Source organism: Cottoperca gobio, chromosome 5 (assembly GCF_900634415.1).
Source record: "Cottoperca gobio chromosome 5, fCotGob3.1, whole genome shotgun sequence".
Lineage (NCBI taxonomy): Eukaryota > Metazoa > Chordata > Actinopteri > Perciformes > Bovichtidae > Cottoperca > Cottoperca gobio.
In genome coordinates this window covers 11,796,844-11,802,843 of record NC_041359.1, presented here as the reverse complement: position 1 = coordinate 11,802,843, position 6,000 = coordinate 11,796,844, and positions in this window count along the sequence as shown.

Sequence of the window (6,000 nt, the reverse complement as noted above, 5' to 3'; positions counted from 1 at the left end):
AGAGGTTTTTTCTTTGAAATGTTAGAACTCGATAACTGAGCAAGGCGGGTTGATTTCAACAAAAATGACAAAAAATACTTTTAATATTAATAAGTGCTGAGGCAAAAATAAATGAGAATGTTCAGGGAGCCTTTTCCTTAAACTCTGTCACTTCTGGTGCATACAAGACTTTCACCATTAACCACATCTCGCACTAAATCAAATCAAATCAAATCAAATGTATTTGTATAGCCCAATATCACAAATTATACATTTGTCTCAGTGTGCTTTACAGACTGTACAGGTTACGACATCCTCTGTCCTTAGACCCTCACATCGCACAAGGAAAAACTTCCTAAAAGAAACCCCAAAATTAAAGGGGAAAAAATGGAAGAAACCTCAGGGAGAGCAACTGAGGAGGGATCCCTCTCCCAGGACGGACAGACTGTAATAGATGTCGTGTGTACAGAATATTCACTAGTATATAACTTTAGCTAATACAGTCAATCTTTTGGCGCTTAATCTGATTCTTCCCTAATGGGACATAAGGCTTCGACGCTCTGCCTCCTTCGAGACGTATCTTTTGCTGCATGCTGTGCTTTGCCACATGTTGGGTCTATCTCCTTTAACGCAGCTGTCACAGTTCACCGCCAAGTTGTTCTGGGCCGACCTTGCTTCCTTTTCCCTAATGGAGTTCTTCATCGTGCAACTTTTGCGATTCGATGCCTTCTGAAGACATGTTCTGGCCATCGAATTCGGTGGCGTTTCATTTCCAGCACCATGACATCTCCTGACATCTCCTCAGGCCAATAGATGCGGCAGATTTTCCTAAGGCATCCATTGTGGAAGGCTTCAATCTTTTCCATACAACTCCACTGGTTTTACATTGCTGTTGTATAGTCGAACCTTTGTTTTTGTTTGTATCATAAGTATGGTTACGATCTGAAAGCTATTAGGACAACTGTTATTATTATTATTATTATTATTTACTGCTCTCCATCAGTGAGTAGTTTGCCTGAAACAGCACTGGGAACAAGCTTTTTAATGCAGAAAAGCAAAATAGTGGTAACTATTACAGTCACGCCCATTTTGTGCATTTTAAGCGGACACCAATGAACTGATGATTTATGATTGAGGTGGATTTAGCTAAGGCTTTGTCTTTCTCTCTGCTTACTGTAGAAGAAAGTGTGTACCTCACGTGTACCCTGTAGAGAAATAAGGGGTTTAAAAGGCCCACATGTTCTCACCCAGAGCGTAATCCTGCTCTGTGTCCCTGTGGTTTAATCCAGAATCAAATCCCCTCCTGAGGTGGCAAACATCCCAGAGAAGCCTGTTATGAATGATTGCTCTGTGATCGACAACCACACAGACACAAGGACCCATGATAGGACCCAGACACTCGCTGGAAGGCCACAGCAGCCATAGGTGGCTGATTGACTGGCTAATGGCCCGGCGCTCCCTCAGGCTGCAGCAGCGGGGATTCAAAGAGCTGGATGTTGGATAACAGCTGCAAGACAATAATAATAAAAAATAACCACATATTTCCTGATAAAGTCTACAGTCGATACTCAAGCTGTCAAACTAATTATTACCTCCTTGATTCAATACTCATCATATGAGGAGCTTCAAAAGTTTTAATGGTGCAGTAGTTCCTCTGCTGGGGGAAAGTTCACTGCTGAGTCCTCCAGGGACGCCGCCTGGGCGCTCTGCTCCTCTTTTACTTTTTTACCAAGCATACGTTGAGATGGTTTAACTCCAGATTTATACCAGACTGAGCAGCAAAGAACTCCCTTTGGGCAAAGTTTCCATTGGGGACTTTTTAAGAAATCAAGAGCGAGCAATCTGTTCACTGACTGCTTAATGTCTCTCTCTGTGTAACTCTGGCACAGTTACACATTGCCTTCATTTAATTTCTTTCCGCCTCTCACAGCCTCTTTGTGACTGTGGTTATATCCTTAATTAAATTATTGATAGATAATAATATGTAACAGATATTTTAGTCATTAAATATTTTGTTGGACCTACATCCTGTTGTTTGCCTCCAAAACAACAATAAATACAATTATATTTGTAATATTTTGCTTTAAACATATCAAACTGGCAACCTGTCCATGGTGTAGCTACGTCTTGCATGCTTCACCTACATTATCCTCCTTAAAATTAATAGTTTCAAATGTAAGGATTCAGGGATCATTTATTGTCATTCTGCAACACAGGGTTTCACAACTAAATTAAGTTAGAGTCAATTTTCATTTCCAAATTTGGATAAGTTTCTGTTTTCTTGCCGACAGTAAGATGAGAAGATTGATACTATGCTCGTGCGAGTGGTATTGATCTCGTCGCTCTGCAAAGAAAAAGGGAACAAGCGAAGTCTTCAAAATGTTGATCTATTCCAATTCATGAAGTTTTGTTTATTTGTGTTAGTGCCTTAAAAAGACAGAAAATCACAAACTTAAACTTGGTGCTATAGATATGATGCATGATATAAAAAGACATACAATATGTAATTGAAACACTCAGCAAAAAAAATAAAAAAATAAGCTATTTAGTTCTTTTTGCAAATGTACTAAAGTGTGATTTTATTCAATTTTTGCATTTTTGCATCTTATATTACAGATATTCATGGATGCACCAGTGTAAATATCACTGGATATACTGTACTAGTCAATAAAAGCCTGCAACCTTTTATCCTCCCACTGATGCTGCTATCCCCCTGTAATGTGACAAACAAGTGTAGAATATTTTAATATTTCCCTTTTATGTTTGAAGGCAATCATTTCAGATCCCCAGAAATGTTGAAAAATAAAGACCATATTCTTTAAAAGTAAGGCTGTGGGAATGTAAAGTTAAGGTTTTAACAACGTAATACATTTATGACATGCTTTTCTATTCACACAAAGTCACTTTGACGTACTATGAGAACAGCTTCATTAAGAAATACAGACTGAGGCTTTCATATGATAAATATGAAATAACAGTATAATTGGTTTTGATAGTATTTAAAAAGGTGTGTTTTTTGTTTTTTAAAGGAGTGCTTCATCTAAAGACAAACAAATAGTAGATTGTGTTAAAAGGTAACAACTGCTAAGTGTCCTGATAAGGAGCGCAGGAGGTGGATAATGTTTGACAGGACTGTGGTGGCGACGGATCAAAGGTCGAAGTCCGTCTTCCCGTCGGATCCACCTTCATTTCTGTCCGAGTGTAAATCTGATCCGGGTGAGTGTGTCTCTGAAATACTCTCGCTCAATACTTCAGTGGATTTTCACAAACTGCTTTCCAACACCTGTGCACATCTTAAAGCCAAAGGCTTTTTAGTGCGTGGGAGCATCCTGTCTTCAACATCATGGAGGAATTGGCCTTCTACCCGGCGGTGGCACTGATGTATTTCTTTGGAGTGATGAAAGCCACACAGGACGATCGGGTGGAGCTGGATGACCGTGCAGTCGATGAACGTGTTCTGTCTGTTCGTGTTGGCACAGCCGCTGTGTCTGGTACTGGGAGGATACACTGGCATGGCTACATATCTCCTCACAGCTCTGGTCTCCTACAACTTCTTGCCCTGGAGGACCCAGCCTGCGAAGGGAAAAGAATCAAAGAAGAAGACAAAGTGAGAACAAGAAACAAACTCTGTGTGGAGATGAAGACACAGTGGAATCAATCAAGAAAAAATTATGTAAAGAATAAGCATTCAATGTGAAAAAAAAATTTTATATGAATAAAGGAATGAGTTGCTCACCATGCAGTACAGTTTAACCTGTAACCACAAAAGTGTTTTTCATCTGAGAAAGTACTTTATCCAGGGACATTCAGCTCTCTTCTGCAGAGGAATTGACTCATTGTATGCTTCCTGATGCAGCAATAGGTTTATTTTAGGCAAATGAACGAGTCGCCATAAGAAGTAATAATCATAATGGAGGAGCTGTTGAACAGAAGAGCTGAAAATACAAATAAACTGTCAAATCAACTGAATCAGATCCGTCTCAATATTAATGAATCCACACAGAAGAGTTTTGTGATTTATATATAAATGACTCTCTCCACATAAATATTTTTCAATGCCCATAAAAATAACTATTGGTTTAATATTAACATTACAGTTGCGTAATGAATACATAATATTTAAATGTAGTGGAAATGCATTTAGCAATTGTAATCAAAAACATATTTGGATGTTACATTTATACACTGTTGAACCTGCATTTACAAACTGCTTGTAAACTTCACTGCATTAGTGTATGGGTACGGCTTGATTAAAAAGAAATTCAAAAGGAAATTATTTGTAGCCTATCAGAGATCTCCTTCACTTTCAGTCAACAAGAAAATCAAGAAAATCCACCTACCAGCACCTCTAACGCTCACTAATTAACTATTAACTGCTTTGGCTCATTTGTTTAACGTGTAAAAACTGCTACGGTTTTGCGGAGGTTTATGTGACGGATTAATTGACTGGAGTTTATACTGAAAATCTGAAAAAGAGCGATATAATGTGTTAACTAGAGAGCTTTTAGAGGTGCTGGTAGGCTAGTTTCCACCTTTATGCTAAGCTAACAAGTGGTATCTTTACATTTAATTCTCTGTGAGACAAAGGGAATAAACATACTTCACAAAATGTGAAACGGTTTCTTTAAGTGCAGAACTAGTGAAGTAATTTCAATTTACCATCATTACAACTCAATGGATACCCAACTCAACATGATTGTGACTGGCTATTCAATGAATGAAATAATAATACACATTCATGAGCACTGCCACAAAGATATAATTATTACTAACAGCATTGTATTTTGTTTAAATGATCCACCCATGTCCAGGAATGACATCCCTCTGATGTGCTTAAACCTGGTAAGGTGTGTGCGCTGTGTAAAACAGGGCTCAAAGAGAGCGCGTATAATGGGATTAGACACTGCTATTTAGTTGATGGTCTAAAGCTTTGTTCAGCGGCCATGCAGATGCTCGCTGTGTATATCTGAGAAACTTTGGGGATTTATTAAAGATGCTCATGAATTCACTGAGCATTATAATCCTCTTTGAGTTCATCTGCTGTGATGCTGAAGTCGATTTCCAGTCTCGCACAGTGTCTCTCCCTTGCTTCTAAGGGGTATTCTATAGTGTGGAGCATTCGCTACGAAGGTTGCTTTTCCATTGTTATTAGCTTCTACATCTTCTTTCAAGGTGATACCATTCAATGAGAAAATGTTTGTCCCCTCTCCTATACAAGCTGTACATGTAATAATGCATACATAATGTGATGTATGTTTTTAGTTTACCTTGCTTATTCTGCGTCCTCCATTATTTAAAAATATCTTAAACAGTTTGCATTCTTTTTATTCCCCAGCCAGTGCTCTTAGCTGAATTACTTCCCCTCGTTGTTGTTCATCTATCCATCTCAATCCTTCTCTACATTCAACCTTGCTTCCATGATGCTGCTGATTATCAGTATACTAAATATATAATTCTATTATGACCACTGCATCACTGTGATTAATTTCCCACTCTCTTTATGGAAAGCACTGTTTATACACAAGCATTTCCAAATTGTGTTGCATTAACTATAATAGGAAGGTCACGTCGTGCTATCTACCCTACTACAGTCTATTACCTGCATTTCGTGTTGCTGAATCTCAAGAGAAGAGAGTCATAAAACATTAGACTCATAAGTAAGGTCAACTATCAAATATAAGCAATTGTAATATTTGTAAACCTGCATCCACAGATTTGGTGGCAGCAGAAAAACCAGTAACATAACTAACATAAATAATGATATATTATCACCTTGTGAAGTTCATATGCCGAACATGTTAGCAAACAATGGTTCATTTACGCATCCAACTAATATGGAGCAACATCAGCATTCATTTGGAGATGTATGAGGCAACAGTAAATCGGCTGAAGAACCCATAATTGATAACGTGGTCCCGGATTTCATCAGAAAGTTGTCTTCCTTAATGGCCTCTTCTTTGTCCTCCCCCTCCCTGTCATTTTAGTGTTAGCAATTGAAAAAAACTAAGTGTTTAGCAGGTA